Source organism: Pseudopipra pipra, chromosome 4 (assembly GCF_036250125.1).
Source record: "Pseudopipra pipra isolate bDixPip1 chromosome 4, bDixPip1.hap1, whole genome shotgun sequence".
Classification (NCBI taxonomy): domain Eukaryota; kingdom Metazoa; phylum Chordata; class Aves; order Passeriformes; family Pipridae; genus Pseudopipra; species Pseudopipra pipra.
In genome coordinates, this window is record NC_087552.1 from 39,081,848 (window position 1) to 39,102,199 (window position 20,352).

A 20,352-nucleotide genomic window follows, 5' to 3' on the forward strand; every position below is an offset into this window, starting at 1 on the left:
TATGAACTGTGTTTTGTAACTGATGTGACTTAAGTATACACTTCTGAAAATACATAGCAAGGGGTATTGGTTGGTTTTTTGGGGTGGTCTTGGGGTTTTTTTGGTTTTGTTTTTTTTTTCTGATTCACATCAGTTCCATGTTCCAGCTTATGACATTGCATACAAACATTTGTGCCTGAACTTTCGGTTGGAGCAGCACGCTGTGCTGTCAGCAAGTAACGAGGCAGCAGAAGAAAGAATGGGTCAAGTTGGTGTTTTACTGCTGAAGGGTTTTTTCTCTGAGCCTGTAGTGAGCTAGAAGTGAAGAAGTTCCTATGCAAACTCCCAGTGTACATACTCATGAAAACTTGTTTATTTTTGAATTGACTAAATGAAAGAGCAAACGTGTGATTTTTCTTTTTTTTTTCCCCTGGCCAGTTTTTGTGGATTTAGTCATATCTTTCATATATTTAGAAAAAAAACCCCAAAAACTTCTGTCCTGTTGCTGTGTAAAAGGACCGTAAAATATACAGGCAAATGCAAATACAATTCTTGGGGAATATTTTTTGAAACCTTTCATATTGTGGAATAAACATGTATGAATGTGTAATGCATTTAAAATAATTTCACATAGACTATCACACTGTATTATAAAAATATGAAACAAATACTCCTTTCAACCTTAGTTTAACTGTGATAAGCTAGATAATATAGTTAATGGAGTTTGAAGCATTTCATTGCTAACAATTTAAGGAAATTTTAATATACATGATTACTCTCCAGTTATTTTTAGCTCTACATGTTGGTTTGCTTCATAGGTGATCAAGTAGAACACACTTTCCTGTCGTACTGATGTAGTCTGGGATTGCCTAGTCTTTAGGTCATTGCATAAATAATTTGTAGTAATTTTGCTTTCTCCAACTCTAAAATTAAGTGATTCCGCTTGTTCTTCTCCTGAGAGTATTATGTGGTTTGGTTCATTGTTTATGTCCACTTTAAGAATTACTTAGGAAAAAAGCTAATGGAAAAAAAAGGTGGTCTGGTTTTAAGAGTTCTTTTAATTGAAACCATTCCATTGGAACCTATTGAAGGAACTAAGAGTAAATTCATGAACTTGAGCTTGTGTATTAGTGTTAACTTAAGCTCCAACTTCTTGTAGTTATAAAAATGACAATTGACAGCTGTGACAATTTCAGATAAAGTAGTTGTGCTTTTGTGTGAACTACGGAAAATTCGGTGCTGATATGGTAGGAAATAAGTAGCCTGAATATCAAGTTCCATTTTAAGCTGAGATATAACAATTTAGGACCAGTGTCTCAAATTTTCTGTAGTTTTTTTTTCATATATCACTGTTGAAACATTTCTGTATTTTCTATATTACATATAGCCTTTTTCATGAAGACATACCAGCAAACAATTTATTGCTGTAAGTATGATGATCAAAGACATAAGACAATTGAATGGCTCTTTTCATGACCCAAACAATATGATTGGAGCTTAATCTCCAAATGTGATGTGCAGTAAGAGAGGAGATGGTTCAGACTCATGTATTCCTCAGAAGTTCAGCAAACTTTCCACCCAGGAATGCCTCTGCAACTAGGAGAGTGGGGAACAGTGATGTAAATAAGAATATGTTTGACGTAATTCTGGTTTGCACATGAAGGAAAAAAATGAGACTGTATTCCTTTGGAGAGAGGTAATTGGACTTGGAATCTGAATTGGTGTTTGTTGTTGTTCTTCCAGGATTTAGGTAATCACCTCTGCATTCTCCATGTTTTCGTCAGAACACTTTTAACTCTGTTAAAACAAAAATATCAAACTCTCATTCTTCAGAACGTGTCATCGAGGTGAAAGAGGAATTCATGTCCAGTGTGTGTGTATTTGGTGAGGTGTATACAGAGCTTGTGGAGAACAGAATAGGATTTTTGTTTGTCTAAAAAAAAATATGGTCCAATGTTCATTGCTAATATTACTTTATGCTAATATTTACAAATTTAATGCAAATTTTAATATATATTCTGTATTGGTATGTTTATTGACAATCCTAAGCACAAATACAGGCTAGGCAGAAAATGGATTGAGAGCACCAATGAGAAGGAATTGGGGGTGTTGGTGGATAAGAAGCTTGACATGAGCCAGCAATGTGCACTTGCAGCCCAGAGGGCCAGGTGTACCCTGGGCTGCATCAAAAGAAGTGTGATTAGCAGGTCAAGGGAGGTGATTCTGCCTCTCTACTCCATTTCGGTGAAACCTCACTGGAGTACTGTATCCAAATCTGGGGCCACCAACTACAAAGGACATGGACCTGTTGGAGGAAGTCCAGAGGAGGGCCACTAAGATAATTAAGAGGGCTGGAGCACCTCTCCTATGGTTGAGAGAGCTAGGGTTGTTCAGCCTGGAGAAGACTCCAGAGGCCTCAATAGCAGCCTTCCAGTACTTAAAGGGAGTTGGACATCTTGAGAGGGCATGGAGTGAAGGGACAAGGGGGAATGGCTTCAAGCTGAGAGTGTGAGTTTATATTAGATATTAGGAAGAAATTCTTCCTTGTGAGGATGGTGAGTCACCTGGAACAGGTTTCCCAGAGAAGCTGTGGATGCCCCATCCCTGGAAGTGTAGATTTTTTTAGCAACTTCGTCTAGTGGAAGGTGTCCCTGCCCATGGCAGGGGCATTGGAACTGGATTGTCTTTTAAGGTTCCTTCCAACCCAAAGCATGCTGTGATTCTGTGATAACGGCTTTATCTATGAGGAAACAGTGCACACATAACAGTGTGAAACTGGTCACTTCAGCTGGGGAGAGACCAGATGCAAGAGAGGAGCAGATTTCAGTCAAACTGAATTGGCTTGATACAAAGTCAAGGCAACACCACCAGAAGGCAAGACAGGAGTATGCAGCTGGGGCTACCCAGAAATGAGCTTGGGGTGGATATCCTCATTGGCAGTTACTGCCTGTGATATTGTTGCATTACAGTATTTATATCACATTACCTTCAGTTTTCTGGGGACTAAAAATCCCTTCACTACTAAGGATTTTATTGCTATTAGATTGCCTGCACAGGTCAATTTGCCTCTTTTATGATTTATGGTGTGAGTGGATACTTTGGTACTTTGCTGTTATAGCACCTCCTCAGAAAGGCTCGTTCCAGCCTTCTTTAGGTCTGCTGTGGTGATTTTTGAGTACTGTAACATTTTAGGATATATATGAGGTGGGGCCTAGTATCACAGATATAAAAGTCACCTTGAATACAATGAAAACCAAGGCAGTGGTGGGGGGTTGGTTGGTTGGTTTGGGGAGATTTTCTTTGGGGCTTGTTTGGGTTGTTTTGGGATTTTTTTAAGGTGTTGCTGACCAGCCAGAGTTGTATATGTCTATACTTTTCCTGTCTTAAAAAGATTGAGATAAGAACAATTTATTGGAAACAGCAATGAGATAAGAAAACCAACAATAACAGCAGCAATATTAATAACAAGAGTGTACGAAAGACAGTGATTCACATACAAAATGCTCACTGAGCCCGACCCGACCACAGCTGGCACCACCCCACCACTCTCTGGCTTGGTACTGGTGCCACGCTACCCCAACCACTCTCTCCACCACGTTTTCTTGACCATGAGGAACACCTTCTCCTCAGAAGAAAGAGTCCCTTTCCCCTGCCCCTGGCAAGGACATGAGGGGTATGGAATAGCTGCTATGTTCTAATCATGCCCCCTCCCCACTACTGCAAAAAAATTACCCCTGTCCTGGCTGGAACCAGGACAGACAGCAGTATTGCTTCAGCAAATGATTTCATAGACCTTAGTCAAGGTGAAGATGGAATGTGAGAGTATCTTGAATCTTGTACAAATCACAGACCTGTAAATGAGAAAACTTAATTTGACAGTTTATTTAAAACGGCATAGATGTCAGACAGGGTTTTCGAGCTTTAGGTAATAAGGCTTTCAGACTTGAACTGACTGACCCCAGCAGCACACTTCAGCACATAGCTAGCTAGCTTTAAAATATCCACTGAGGTTAAGTTGTCTTGATTACTCATTTAGCTCTTCATTTGTAGTGTCTAAGTTATCAGTAAATTGAGTAGCTCAGGTCCTGACTTGTTACTAGGGCTGTAGTGTTGAGGTCAGTACAGGCTGCAGGACCCAGGAAGTGTGTGAGTCAGAACACGCCAGTCTCTGTTGCTGTAACTGCTCTTGCTGACAACCCAGCCAGTTTGGTAACTCTTAGTCTTAAAGTCTTGGACAGCAGCATATACCTCAGTAACTGAATATAGGATCTAAAGTTAAATGGTGTTCTCGGCAGTTCATGTTATGCAGTTGCAACATCCCATTTATCCCACAATGATTGTTGTATATGTACTTTTTGTGGGAACAAAAGGGAAGAATATGTTTAAAAATATCTATAAAACATTCAAAATGTAATTAGTACTAGTTTTTAACATAAATGGTAAAATCAAGTAAGGAATATCTGAACTCAAGATTTCTGTTTTAAAATGGGTTCAATGCTTTCATGTTAAAAATTGAAGTTATATTTGGAGTGATTTAAGAAATAACATCCATGTAAAGTAAGCCCATTATTCATGCAAAAATGATGATTTTAAATCTGAGTGTTAAGTCAGACAATTTGCTGAAGGATCATTCTTTTTTTGTTGCTCCAGTATTAGTCACTATACAAAATAAAAAGTTGACTCTTACTGACAAATAGACCCCAAATAAAGCATATAAAGTATCATACATGTTTTCTATTTCAGTGTAGTTTATTGGTAAATGTAGACAAACTTGTCTACTATAATATAAACAGTTTAGTCCTTAAGTTACGTTTTTTTTTTCATGAAAGATTGACATTTTCTGCTTTTTCCAGATAACAGTAGCTAGTGTTGTCTTATCAGGGAAAAGGTTAGCTGCAGTTCTCTAAGTCGTGGAGAAGATAAGAACAACTTTGAGTAATGGAGCAATGGTGCAACAAGGTCTTTGTGTTTGAGAAAAGATTAAAGACTAAAGAACTTCCCAATATCCTGTTACAATCAGCCCTTTTCTTCCCCGCATAACAATTTCGCAATCACTTAGAAGTATGAAGATGTTAATCTATACAGGTTTTTCAGATAAATATGTTAATCTATACAGGTTATTATAAAAAGCTTAAGTTCTTAAACTTTAAAATTAAAGCTATCTGCAATATAGAGAATACTTCAAAATGATGTGGGATTTTTTGTAAGAGAAATTAAATTTAATATTTACCTTTTATTCTTCATGTGGGGTCTTATTTGTGACTCTGAGCCTTTTTTGCAGATATAATCCCTCTAATTTAATTTTTTCAAATATCTAAGAAAAGATACCCAAGAATATGTGTTAAAATCTCTATAAAAATTGTTGAGTTGCATTTCTTGCACCTCTAAATGAGTATTTACCCACTATCTAAGACAGATTTTCTTGATGTCAATGATGAATACATTATTGCCCATAATGGGGGATAGGCCCAGTTAATTCCAGCTCTCTTGCTATTATTATTAGCAAGTATGTCCCATAATCCTTATCATAAGTTCAGTTAGAACTGCTTTTGTAGCTGAAAGGGAGTTTTACTCCCCTTTCATTTCCTTTCCTTATACCTGGCCTGCTAATGTTTTCCTTCTTTACAAACTGAAGCTATGTTTTTCTGCTTCAGAAACTGCTGCTTGAATTTAATGTCTGGACTACATATCTGGAGGAAGAGAGAAGAGCGAGCTTGTTGCTTCTGCTACCAGTACTAAATCTGATTCTCCTTTCTAGTTTTATCTTCATATTATTTTTTTTGTTGTTGTTGAAAATGAAAAGCATCAATTCTGCTCTTATTTTAGGATAAGTAGAATTTACTGAGTTTACTCCGTGATTACGTGGGTAAAAAAAAAAAGAATCCAAAAGCAGGAGCTTTCAGAAATGCCAGAAATACTGTTTCTGGCCATATTATTGTAGTATGGCTTTTAACGTACCTGTTACTTTAAGTTCTTGCATTTTTTTTGAATAACATTGCACTTAAGCTGATCTATTTTTCTTTCCTTCAGTAAAGAAGAAATTGTTAATGGTGTTTATTACTATATCAGGTGAATATGTGAGTATTTTTCTTGCCAGTATTTTTTTTTATGCCTTGCATTTCAGAAAGAGACAGCTATTATTGTGATGGGTTTTGTGTACCAGTGAATCTAGGAGAAATGGAGGGAATAAATAATCAGGATTAGGCAAGTACCATGGCAAAAGTGCTGTTCTTGTTACCTCATTCTATTCTATTGGTAGAGATTCTACATCACTTAGGATAATTTTTTGAAAACGTAGACCACTGGGGACATTGTGCAGGCTCTTGCAGAATGTGAACCATGAGAGAGGTCATGGTCTAGAAAAGGTAAATCTGGGAAATATCCCAGGGAAGTTGTTGATAAGTGTACTAGTGAAATTGTGACTATATTTGTATAATTTGCATAATTGGAGAGAAACAATAGAGGCAAAATACATAGACAGTAAACTTCAAGTATGAAAACAATGCTTGCAGAACATAAACAGGTCAGCAGGAAACTAGCATGAGTTTTTCCAATGTTATTTGAAGAGGTAGGTGTTAGTTTGAGATTCTGTATAAATCACATTCTTATCTGTATAAATCACATTCTCATCTTCTGTTTTCTGTTTGAGACCTGAATTCTTTTTCATAGCAAAATGTAACATCTCTGCAATTTTCCCAAGGGGCTATTATGCCTCCTGGACACATCTGTACACCCAGTATCTCATTTTTGCATAGGGGGAATCAACTCAGAATTCATCACTGCAAAGTTAGAGTTGCCATGTGTCTTGTTTAATATTTGTCAGCATTGAATTTCTTCAGTAATTCTTTTTTCACTCAGTATTTTCAGTAAATATTTTTTCAGCATTTCTCATCTTAACAGTCTGAATATTGTCAGCCAAAATTGTCATATCACAAGAAAACCACATCTTCTAGAACATTTATGAACAGATTTGCATTCGATGTTTCTGCCTTTCTAGCAGTAGCTGCTCAGCTAAGTCTGTGAAAAGGGTAGCACAAATTAAATTTTTGTCCTAACAGCCTTCTTGCAAGTTTTCTTCAGCTTTTTGTTGTTTGACCCTTAACAAAATGTCACTCTAGAAATTTCAGAGGATTGTCTGAAAGAAAAATTGCCAAAATTCAGGAATGTCAGGATCTTCGGAACCTTTTCCAAGTTGTAGACTTGTATATCCATATGCTTCTCTGTCTTTACTTGTTCCTGATTTATCCAGGGAAACCAATTTTATCTTTTCACATCCTTTTTACCTTTCTTAGGTTAAACATTGGGTTATTTTTGGCATTTTAGGTCTGTATGAAATGTGATCTCTAATGGACAATATTGGAAGCATAATATTAAACAAAAGTTCTCACCTAAAAATCCCTTTACAATGAAGATGCTGAAGAAAGGTTCTGCTGCCTCTTTTGAGTTCTTTGAGGCTACTATATATCTAATATTTATACTACTTGAAGAAAATTAGACATTTGTCACCGAAAAGTGCAGAAAGACAATATAGATAAACTTGATGGATTCTTGGGAATGAGCATACCTATCATATAATTGCAGAAGCTGCAAGTTTAAGCTGAGTGCAGCATCTTTCAAAGGGAATTGAATTTCATACTGTCAGCAGTGTAACATAACTGATTACTTGGTACTTGATAGCAGCTTTAACTTAGAGGTACTAATTTAACATTTAGACTCCCATCAAAAAGATAAACACCTTTAAACTGACCACTCAGCTCGCTTAACCATGGTGTCTGTTTAGTATGAAAGACTTTATGCATTTTTTTCCTCTTACTTTTAGGTTTCTGAGGCCTTGTCTAGTACTAAGCCTTAACAACTTGTCTGCCTGAGACCTTAGGGCCACACAGAAGTCTCTGATGAAATTTAGGAACATTCAAAGCTTCTTATATAGCTAAAATTGCGTCAGATGACCCGTGAGAAACAGGTACCACTGCAAATTCAAGTTAATGTTAAGATTCCTGTCAGCATAGGCAATCATTTCAGCCCTTTCTTGCAAAGCAACCAAATAAAGTATTACTCAAACATCTGTCAGCAGAGACTTGAGGGTCTAACCCTCAGCTAAGCTAGAAACCTATAATGAAGCACAGCTGGTTCAAACTGCTTCTGCTTAGACAAGGCTTCAGCACTTCTTTGATATATTAGGAAGTCACATTTGTGACATTTGTGATATAATTTTCTAGAAACAATCTGTCCAACCTAATTTATGCAGTCTAACTCTTCTTCATTAGACTTTATTTATCTTCATATTATAAAAATTATCTGCACTCAAATGTGTTGTGTCTTTCTTTAAAACTGCTCAAATTTGCTGTGCAAGTTTTCATTTGTAAAGAAATTAAGTTTTTAATAATTCTGAGATAAGCAGAAGCCTTCTGATCTCTTTTCCATATCCCTGTCCTGTACCAAGCCACTAGAACCCAATTTCTTCCTTTACTAAAATGGTAAATATTCTACTATTTATCCATAATATTCCCTGTGGCTTCTTCTTCTGCTTTAATGTGTGTGCTTTCTATTTCAACCTCTTATCAGAGGGATGGGCCTGATTCCCTTAGATTCTCCTTCTTTTTGGGTATTCCGATGCTTTCAGAAGTTTTTCAAAGCTCAGGTTCATATGAAAGCTGAGAACTAAGAAAAACCAAGATTTCACATTGCATTTTCAAATGGGTTAAAAGAGGGAAGGTGAAGGGCTGTTTTTTAACAAAATGGTGGATAATCATTGTCACCTCAATAGAAAGTTTAACTGCTCTTGAAACAGAGTAATTTACTAGATAGTTCATTTACTTGGAATAAGGGTAAAAAAGGCCACTAACAATGGTTTATAGTGCATTCCATCAAATAATTGCTACTATTCTACTAGTAATAATCTGAAATTTAGAGTTGTCTTGAGAAACAAGGAAACAGGATCTTTGTCTCCTCATTTTTTTTTCTTCTGTCGAATGGTGCTACTGTTAAGAAGCTATAGAATAAGTACCTAATTGTCAAAACTATTGCTCAACCTGCAGGCTTTTTGTTCTGCTGTTCATTTGGCTATTCAAGCTTGAATTTTCTGTATTTCTTATATTGCAAAAAACCTGTGTTTTCTCTTGTAGCCTTTCTGTATGGATCCCTGATTCTTCCTTTCAAGCACTGTCTAGAAACTGTTGATGACAATTTAAATTGCCAATTGCTTGAGGAGTGAATATCTCTTGTGGTATCACAGGGAAGGATATTTTTTGAAAAGTGAATATATACAACCAGACTCCTTAATTTCTCAACCTTGTAGATGGAAATCCTGATGAAGCTAGAATTAGGGTTAGCTGTCTTAGACAAAACTGTCACTTTTCTCAAGAAAGTGTAGAAAGATTTTGTAGATGAAAAGAGGTTAGTTGGAGTGAAAAATTTTTATAAAGCTAAGCAATTACTGACCATTTGAAGGATCTTTTTTAATACACACTGTAGGAAATTAATAAGACGGTTTTATTACAAGCAGGGGTTTCCATGGTTGCCTTGTGCCGAGATACCTGGAGGTCATTTTATTTGGGGATTTGGGGAGCCATTTTGTGGCCGAGGACTAGTGGGCTGCTCGCTGTTCTGCTTACAGTTACCTATTGCTGCTCACAGGGTTGCTCACAGTTACTTACTGTTACTTAGAGTTGTGGTGTGTGTAAGGCAGTAAGACCAGTCTGGGCTCACTGCCAAGGGACCATGTGGCCGGGGTCAGGGAAACAATTTGATAAGTTGGTTAAAACAACCAATGGACTGCAAGAAGAAGACTATACCACCTTTTGAGAAAGAAAAGAGCCAGGCTTGGCATGGGAGGAGCGAGGGAGTGGTTATGTAAATCAAAGGGTCTTAAAAGGCCTCGTCCTTCCCATTCGGGCTGTGCTCGGACCTGATCACGAGTCCGGTACACCCAGCGTGCTGTCGATAAAGTTCTTTGTTTCACTCTATTTGGCCATCTCCGAAATTTTAATTAGAGATATTTCTCACACACACTGCGATGTTTCTTCCATGTTTGAAGGTAAGTTGGCTATAGCAGGGCCATGTTCTTGGTTCTGAGGAAAAAGTAACCCTAAGAATTGTTGACTGACTGAATGTAGATAAATGATTTTTTTTTCAAAGTCTCTAACCCTACATTCATTTTCTCATATCTCCAGGTATGGTTTTATGCTGCCTTGACCCATCTTATCATGTGTGAATATGACTTCCCGTAGAAACCTGAAGTATAGTGTAAGATACAGCTGATTTTGAGATGGTTGTTTTTCTTGTTTTGTTTGCTTGTGGTTTTGTTTGTTTGGGTGTTTTCCAACAAACTCTAAAAGTGTTTGTAAAACTTCTAAGGATTTTATGCAGACTTTTGGATTGACTGCATTTTAAATTAAAGTTTTTGTATGGCATTAGTGCTTGAAAGCTAAAAGACGTTTAAACTACTTGTGTATTGTACTTCTGTGTGCTAAGGGGCTTTGCAATGTTCTGCTGTTGATGAAATAGCTTGAACAAGAACAGCCCTTACTTTAAGTGACCTCTTCTTATATTGAGTTGTTCAAAACTTGATAGCATTTACTGACTTGCTTCCTAATGACATTAGAGCTAGTCTCCCTTATATTAAGAAAATATTTCGTCACTGTCATGTGTCTGGCAAACTTTTTTGAAGTGGTTGTTCCTGTAGATAGTTCATTCATATCTTTGCTGATGCAAAATAACTAAGTTAAGTAACATATAAGTTTTGTCATCTTCCTCAGACATGGTAATAAAAATATATTTTAAGCAATAGAAAAAGATGTCACTTTTCAACATAAAACACTTTTCTCACTAAAAATTTTCTAACTCTCCTAATTGTTGAGGGGCGTGTAAATCTATTTCTAAATATAGTACTGATTGAAGACCCAAAATTGGTTACAATAAACATGTTAATGTAATTTTTTTACCTACTCTAATGTACAATTTACAAACACCCCCCCCCCAACCAACCAAACAAATCCCAAACAAAAATCCACAAAATCTTTTTTCTGTTTTTCTCCCGTTTTTCTCTTCAGAAAAACAACCAGACTGCCAACAGCTTCTCTGGGAAACCTGTTCCAGAGCATTACCACCTTCACAGCAAAGAATTTCTTCCTAATATCTAAACTAAACCTACTCTCAGTTTAAAGCCATCCCCCCTTGTCATATCATACCATGTCCTTGTAAAAAGCCCCTCTCCAGGTCTCTTTCAGCCTCCCTTAGATACTGGAAGGCTGCTGTAAGGTCTCCTTGGAGGCTTCTCTTCTCCAGGCTCAACAAACTCAACTCTCACTAGCCTGTCTCTGTAGGAGAGGTGCTCCAGCCCTGTAGTCAGCTTTGTGGCCTCCCATGGACTTGCTGCAACAGGTCCACATCCTTCTTACATTGAGATCTCAGAGCAGGACTCAGTACTTAAGGTGGGGAGTCACATGGGTGGAATAGAGGGGCAGAATCACCTCCCTCGACCCGCTGGCCAGGCTGCTTTTGATGCAGCCCAGGGTACGCTTGGCTTTCAGGGCTGTCAGTGCACATTGCTGGCTCATGTTGAGCTTCTTGTCAACCAGAGAAAGCCATCTGTGATCACAGAATATGCCAAGTTGAAAGGGACCTACAAGGATCCCTCTTGGCCAACTTAGTTCAACTCTTAGCCCTGCAAAGGACCATCCCCAAGAGTCACACCATGGTCCTGAGAGTGTCGTCCAAACACTTCTTGAACTCTGTCAGGCTTGGTGCTGTGACCACTTCCCTGAGGAGCTTGTTCCAGTACTCAGTGACCCTCTGGGTGAAGAACCTTTTTTCTAATATCCAAGCTAAACCTCACCTGACACAACTTCAGGCCATTCCCTTGGGTCCTGTCACTGGTCACCACAGAGGAGAGATCAGTGCCTGCCCCTCTTCTTCCCCTCATGAGGAAATTGTAGACCACAATGAGGTCTTCCCTCAGTTTCTTTTCTCCAGGCTGAACAGACCAAGTGACCTCAACCACTCTTCATACGGCTTCCCCTCAAGGCCATTCACCATCTTCATTGCCCTCCTTTGGATGCTCGCTAGTAGCTTAATGTCTTTCCTGTATTGTGGTGCCCAAAACTGCACACAATATTCAAGGTGAGGCTGCCCCAGTGCAGAGCAGAGCGGGACAATCCCCTCCCTCAACCAGCTGGCGATGCTTTGCCTGATGCCCTCCAGGACATGGTTGGCAAGGAAGGCCTTGGCTGGTGCAAACAGTTTATAAGCATTAGTCAGGCAGTCTAATCCAGCATTGTGTCTTTAGAACATTTAAGTTAATTTTCCTTCTAATTAAGTAAACCTGAAGTATGTCAGTGAACCTTTACCTTCCTGGAATTGAAACGTAGAATATAATGTGAGTTGACTGAATTGCTCACTAATTGAAGCAATCAGTCAAGATAATGAGGGAGGATTTTCTAGTTAGTGGTGGTGGTTGGGGGATAGAAGAGACATTCAGAAACTCATTGAAAGTAGAAACATGATTAGGGGTACAGACTCAGGAGGATTTGTGTTAGGGTTGGCAGTGAAGAAGTTGTGCACTCTTCACTCAGGAATGAAATTTGAAAAGATTGTTGTTTATGTCTGTTGTACTGAGCTGTTTTATACTCTTACTAAGCAAATTTTTCTGATATATGGCAACCATAGAATTACTATTGACTTAAATTAGAAAAGTAACTGCAAGTTCTAATTTAAATTGAATTGTCACTTCAGGGTGGAATTTTTACTAGCTTTCTGTAGTTCTTACAAGTATGTGATCTGGATGGTGTTCAGCACTCATTAATCACTTTTGCATACCCATTTACAGCTGGATTTTCAGATCTGGTTTTAAAGTTCATTTAACATGCCTTCCAGAAAGTAAATATGTCAGTAAGTTTTGGTTTGTTTTACATACTCATTCTTCTGGTGGTTTAACTTAGTACAAGTCTATACTGCATTCAAACTTTATTCAGAGTTGGTCAAGACTAGTTTCATTTCAGATTACGGAAAGTAATTCAGGAACACCTGGAGCTGAGATTTATATCCTTACCTAAATTTTGAAAGCACTGTGTTTTTATAGCTCTTCAGAGGAAAGACAGGAACTGCATTAACACTTGTTAGAGCAACAGTTAATGCAATGCTGACTAGAACTTAAAGCTCTCAAATATTAATATTAAAATGTCAAAAAAATAAGGGGAGGGAGACTAAGTTTAAATATTTGTTCTTTAATGAAGGAAATTGCTTTTTCTCCTTTAAGAAAAAACCAGTCATGTTATTTGAGAGACATTATAGTGATGTGAACAAGGCTTGCTTCTTTATTTTCTTCGGATCTGGTATTGAAAGTAAAGACTCAAGTCCTCCTGGAAGTTATTTCACTAGAATAAGTATGTGCAGATTTTAAATTCTCACAGATTATGTACGCCAGTCGTGAACTTGGAAACTGGTTTATTTCTCAATTGAAATATCGCATTGAACGTTACCTTGTGCTTAGCTTTTTCTTGTGGCAGATTCAGACCCGGTATGTTGGAAACCTAGATTTCAAGTTGCAAGCATTTGAAAACATCTAATTTTTGTTTTAGTGGTTTTGTGTAGTAATGTTTTATAATTTAGAAAATTTGTATCTACAAAAAGTTGTACTCATATTTAAATCCTCCTCCAGACATGGTGAAAATGACACTCTGTGTGGCCTCAGATCCCATAATCTACGTGATATAATTCCCTTGCTTAAAGTAGATAGTAGAAGGCCACTAATTATAGAAATTCTGGCACATTTCAGCACTCCAGGCTGCTTTTCCAAACTGTAAAATAGTGAAATGATTCCATCTTTTACTTTCTTTAGAAAAGTTCAATCGGCTGGAATTGTCATTCGTCACTGACAGCACTCCATTCAGTATCATTTTACTGGAGTTAGGGTGATAAATCATATTCTGCCATTTCTCTGAAGAGTATAAAACCATTCCAGCACTACATCTGTTAAGGATATAGTGCTAGTCTTTCCATGCAGCAGAATTTTGAAGATTTAATCATAACAGCACCATTTAGAGGTGTCTATTCATGTATTTGAATCTTCTGACTAAGAAAGATTGGTTACTTCATGAATGAGAAAGAAATATATCTTGGGATAATCTCTTCTATCCAAGCTCTTTTCTCTATAAAATGGGATTTTGAGATATACTTGTTTGAAATACCTTCAGGAACTTGAAAGCAACAAGCGTTTCCGGTATTTCTGCAGCTGTGTGAAATGTTTTGCACGTAAAAATGAAGGTGATCAATTATGATTACACAAAAGGGGCAAGCAAATTCTATTAAGACTGTCAGCAGAAGTAGGTTTTGTAACTTTCTTGAGAAGGATAAAACTTTTTCTATTAAAAGCACCACAGAATAAATGAAAGTTACATATTTGATTTTTTAAATTTTTTTTTCTATGTCACTGTGATGCATTATTTTTATCTGCCTCCCTAAATATGTTCTGGAGAAAACCAAATTTTTTCAAGTATTAGAGTGAACTAATGAAAGTTGACTAATCTGTCTCTAAACAGACTATACTATCTTCTTCTCTACTGCCTAAATCCCCATGACTCATTTATGCATTTTCTTGTCTCCTCTCCCTGTATCCTTTTCTGCACTTAGCCTAGTTTGTGCTATTAGTAGTGTTACTCCTTTGCTGCCAATGTGGCCCTACTTGGCATGCTTTGATTTGGATTAGACCCAATCTGACCATGTAGGCTGAATACCTGTGAGTAGTTTGAATGTTTTAGTTCCCCAAACTCAGCAGTTGACAAACTGTTGTTTTTTTTAAATTTGACGAATTTAACATTCCGAAGGTATCTGTAATTTCACACTGTGACTGTAGTTTGGACAAAATGACAAGCACTGATGTAATTTGCAACATTGCAGACTGTTGGAAAATGTTTTCAGAGAGAAATATTTTCTACTATTTCTCAAAATTTTATGCTTATAGATGCCTTGCTCTTTTTGACGTGTGTTTATTGTTCATATATTTTTCAAGAACTGAAATGTTTTCACTGATTAAATCATCATATATTCTCTTCCTTATGATGATTATTTTTAAGAAAACATACATCTAATTTTTTTTGTAACGTTAGCTGTGGTTTATCTGATATATTTTATCTGAATATGAACAAATATGTTGCCTTATGAATTAGAATAACAGGAGTGTTCAAAGGAGTTATTAAACTAAGTTTGAAAAAAGTTGGCATGAACTTAAGTTAGGATACCTAAGCACAAAACTGTCTCTTAAGAGCCACCAGAATTTGAAAGAAACATTAAAATTTATATAATCTAGAGCTCCACGAACTTGAACATATGTTTGTGTCCAGTTCTTAACAGTACTGAGAAGCATTTCAAATAGTCAGCATCCAAACCCAACCACCTCATTTACACATATTTCCTTCAGACTTGGTCTGTTAGACATCCTTGGAGTCCACTTACTGCACTGATCTGCTTGTAAGATAGGTAGCAGGATTGGATGAGCAGAAGGCTGTGGATGTATTCTACCTGGACTTCAGCAAAGTCTGTCTCCCATGGTATTCTTCTGGAAAAGCTGTCAGCCCACAGCTTGGACAGGTGCACTCATCTCTGGGTTAAAAACTGGGTGGATGACTGGGCTCAGAATGTGGTGGTGAATGGAACTAAATCCAGTCATTGGATGGTCACTAGTGATGTTTCCCAGAGCTCAGTATTGGGCCCAGTCCTGTCTAATATCTATCGATGATCTGTATGAGGGGATCAAGGACACCCTCAGGAAGTTCACAGATGATACTAGAGGGTGGAAGTGTTGATCTTCAGGAAGGTAGGAAGACTCTGCAGAAGGATGTGGGCAGGCTGAATCGATGGGCCAAGGCCAGTTGTCTGAGGTTCAACAAGGCCAAGTGCTGGGTCCTGCCCTTGGGTCACAACAATGCCCTGCAGTGATACAGGCTGCGGGAAGAGTAGCTGGAAGGCAGCCTGGCGGAAAAGGACCTGGGAGTGCTGGTTGACAGTGGCTGAAGATGAGCCAGCAGTGCACAGGTGGCCAAGAAGGCCAATGGCATCCTGGCCTGTATCAGCAACAGTGTGGCCAGTAGGTCTAGTAAAGTGATTGTCCCCCTGTACTCGGCACTGATGACGCTGCACCTCGAGTTATGTGTTTTGGGCCCCTCACTATAAGAAAGACATTGAGGTGCTGGAGCATATCCAGAGAAGGGCAACAAAGCTGGTGAAGGATCTAGAGAGTAAATCATATGAGGAACATCTGAGGAAGCTGGGGTTGTTTCACCTGGAGAAAAGGAGTCTCAGGGGAGACCTTATTGCTCTCTACAACTACCTGAAAGGAGATTGTAACAAAGTGTGAGTTGACCTCTTCTCCCAGACGACTAGCGACAGGATGAAAGGAAATGGCCTCAAGTTGTGCTAGGGGAGGTTCAGTTTGGACATCAGAAGGAATTTCTTCATGGAAGGGGTTGTTAAACACTGGAATGGACTGCCCAGGGATGTGGTGGAGTCACCGTCCCTGGAAGTGTTGAAGAAACAATTGGATGTGGCACTTAGTGTAAGGTCTAATTGACAAGGTAGTGATCGGTCAGTGGTTGGACTCAATGATCTTGGAGGTCTTTTCCAATCTAAATGATTCTGTGATTCTGTGACTTGCCTTTTGTGTTATGGCTTAGGACATGTAGTATTTTCCTCAGGAGTAGGAATGCAGATATGTGCCTCCCTTTCAGGGACTGTCTTAACCACCAATCTGTAGCTCACATAAGGAGTGGGGGTTTTGTTTTGTTTTGTTTTGTTTGTTTTTTTCCCACTTCACAACTTTATGGTTCTTATTGCATCATATGTACAGCTACAAGATAAACAGTCTTGGCAAAAGCAAATGGAATGTAAACTGCATGTCTGTGAACTCCCTGATGCCTAGACCAGAATTTCATGGATTTTTTTGTCATTATGATCCAGACATTTTCCTCTGGATTACTTTATAAACATCATCACCGTGGGTGTTTTAAATGAGAAAAGTGTCTTCCTTCCAATAATATGTAGGTACTTGTAATTTGGAGGGTGTTTTCATCTGTGATCAAAAATAGAGAGAGGTATTTTACTGCAGGTAAAACATCTAAACCACAAAGAAGGTTTTATATAATTGGCTTATTCCAGCGAGCAGCTTAAAGGAAGGAAGGAATAGCTGGTGTCAGGGAAGAAATGCATGGGAACATCTTAAACTGGCTTTGCTGTCTGAAGACAAGACAATGTATCATGTAACTGCACTTTAATACAGATGTTTGGATTCCTTTGTATTTCTTTGAGGGAGGAGCTGGTCAAGTGCTTAAGTAGTTCTGCAACACCTCTAAACTTTTTAGATGTGAAATTACAATCTATTGGACTGTTGAGTCCTTCGCAGTCCCTGTCAAAATTACGTAGACTCACCAGTACAAAGAAAATGAATTGTTATAATGTATTTTAATACTTTTCCATATAGTCTCAAACACAGCTGCATATTGTCCTACCCAGCAATTAAGGTATTAAAGTAAGGTTATATATGAAAAAACCCCCAAAACCTAACAAAAACCTATTTACATATGAATCAAAAGATATTAAGTACTTTGGAGACAAGTCTGTGGGTTACTTTTTTCTTTTTTCCTTTTCCCTCCAAGAACAGCTTGAAAACAAAAGCATAAATTCATCACCCTTGGCCAAAGAGTTCATATTCAGAAAGGCATTTTGGGGGGAAGTAACCCTTCTCCCTGCCATTATGCACTTGGATCTCAAGCGCGTACCACGTGCTTTCCTGACGTGGGACCTCTGTCAGCACATAAATACGGAGGAAAACAGGTAGGATTATAAAGTGAGTTTTAAATAATTGCTTAATGTAGAAGGGTGGGAACGTGGGGGAAAGTTGCTTAAGGAAGATCAGTGTATGATAGATACTTGCAGGTGGTATGTGCGTGTATTTGCTGTTGTCCTTCTTGAGAAGTCCTTGCCAAGAGAGATTATATGCATCAAATTACGTTCCCCCGATTTCATTTAAAATTAAACTGTTTTATTCATTTGTCTACATTCAAATGGCATAAACTCAATTGAAATGAGTTTGCTGCCTTTATTTGCAAAGAGCACACTTTATCGTTCTACTTTTCTCTGAACTATTTAATGTTTTCTTTTTAATGTTTTATTTTCTTTTTAGTTGTCTTTTGAATACGTGCTCACCTGCTTCAATGGATCCAAAGCTACTAAGAAAAACACCCCTAAATATGTAACAGATGCAGAGGTGAATATAAGTGGAAACAGTTGAATAAGGGAAGCAGACCCAGAGCTGTCATCAAGCTCTTCACAGTCACTAGATTTTTTTTCACCTGCTCATGCAGTGCTTGCTCAAGACCTGTTGGCAGTGACTATATATTTCATCCCTCACCATTTTTTCCCCCTCTACCTCACAGGCTTTTTCTGAAAGTTTGTGACTGTATTAGATTCATCCTTAAATCCTGCTAAATGTGCTAAACAATGTAAAGTGGTTGCCATTAAAAAGACAGGTTTATGTGCTGCCGATCTTTTAACTCAAGCCTCCTTCTAAAGTTTGTCCTTGGAGATTCTGTGGAATCCTTCCAACTTATGAGAAACTGGTGTGGAATGGTGCATGTCAGCTTGGTGAGAGACCACTGAAGGGCTAGGAGTTCATTGGTTTGTTTTTCTATACAAACAAAATTAATTTCGTGAGGAAGTGGTGCTGTGTCTTGAGTGCAGTGTCTTGAGTCTGTGACATGGTAATCATAGAGATACCATGATCATATGTGTAAACTTGAGAGCAAAAGGAACGGCATTTATATTTTTTCAAAAGTGTTTTTGAAAGCAATTGATGCTTGCTGTTCTCTTGTTGTTCCATATGCGAAAAGTGAGTTTACAGAGATTTTTCTATATGTGTGAAGAAATTTCTGGGCAAGATGGCTTTAAGAAAGGTGCAGAGAAGTTTTGATTTGATTACAAAAATAAGTATTCCAGAAATCATAATTTCATGTGCATTCCTTTTCTTCCAAGAGAGTGTTCTCAGATTCCTTTAAATGCATCAGGCTTTGTTGCCTTATATACTTTGTGGATACAAAAAAGGAAAGTAGAGGCTTTCAAAACAAACTTAGAATATAAGTGATGTGAAATAATAAAGTCAGTTGCATTCTTCATTGTGAATTCCATTTGTTGGTTGCAATAATGTAGTTGGACTGTAACTTATGGAGGGAGGACCTTCTTGATGGCACACCAGCATGATTCTATTAAGTTAAAACAGAACACTTATAAGGGATTTGTCAGTTCACTTGAGTTCTGCTACGTGTCCTACAGTGCTTGGCAGTACAGTGCTGGAGAGTGAAATAAGCTATAAAAACACTTATCTTTTTAGGGGCTTTTTCAAGGACACGTGATATGAATGCCTCTGTTGGCAGCATAGAGAGCATATCCCCAATTCCCTACCAGAGAGTACAGATAGAAAAACAGTTTTGGTCTCCTTAATTTAGCAGAAATGCTAAATTAAACAATAGCATTTCTGCAATTGATGGTGCACGTTCAAAGGTGTTTTGTAGTTTGTGGTGCTTATTGAATTGATCTGTCTGTGTTCAGTATGACTTTGATTTTCTTTCCAGAACTGAGCTACTGAGTCCTCTACTTTTTATTCAACAGACCACTTGAAACCACACATATTTCTTTTTTACGCAATCTGGTGGTCCCTTGCTTGTACAGAGACAGAACAGGACAGTAGTGAAAGTTAGTTGGTTGGTTCATGTTATATTGTGCAATTCCTTTCCTTCTGCTTAATATAAGCCTCTAAATATAAAGTTCACCTAGCTCTGCTGTAGAGAGACCGGTTTCTCTGTTTGTGCATGAGTGCTGTGTATCGGGCATATAGACAAATTATAAGTAGAACTTTATTCTCCTTTGTTTGCAGCCTCATTAATTCTATATGGTTCAGAGTTTTAAGTGTGCATAGAAGTAACCATTCACTAAAACACATGCACCCAAGCAATCTAGATGGTAACTGTTATTTGTTTTTATGTAAGTGCTATTAAAATAAAAGGAGTGATTTATTAGGGATGAACAGAGTTTTTATGGCCATGTCAGTCTTGCACACATTTATAAGGTTGTTTAAGTATCAATACTCACAAGTTTAACTCTTTGTTTTATTATGTGTAAAGAAGTCTGGAGCAGGTCATTCCTTGCACAATAAGTGGATGGTATTTAAGAGAATATTAAAGTCCCGTTATTTGAGGAAATGGCTTGTTGGATTTTCTTTAAAGTGTCTGACCTCCTGTACAGCCCTTAATTCAACTAATTTATTATTTTTTATGCAATATTTTTGTCTGATATGTATCACTATTGTGTGAGAATATCCTTGTGTCAAAG

At 37.8% G+C, this 20,352-nt stretch overlaps 1 long non-coding RNA gene across 1 annotated transcript in view; it reads left to right on the forward strand.

Annotated features, from left to right (window-relative positions):
- Positions 1–9,422: 9,422 nt before the first annotated feature.
- LOC135413194 (uncharacterized) overlaps positions 9,423–20,352 on the forward strand; it is a 44,726-nt gene continuing 33,796 nt past the window's right edge. The window contains exons 1-2 of the long non-coding RNA XR_010430125.1: positions 9,423–10,217; positions 17,630–17,802. This is a non-coding gene — a long non-coding RNA (uncharacterized LOC135413194). The remainder of the gene's footprint in view (positions 10,218–17,629; positions 17,803–20,352) is intronic.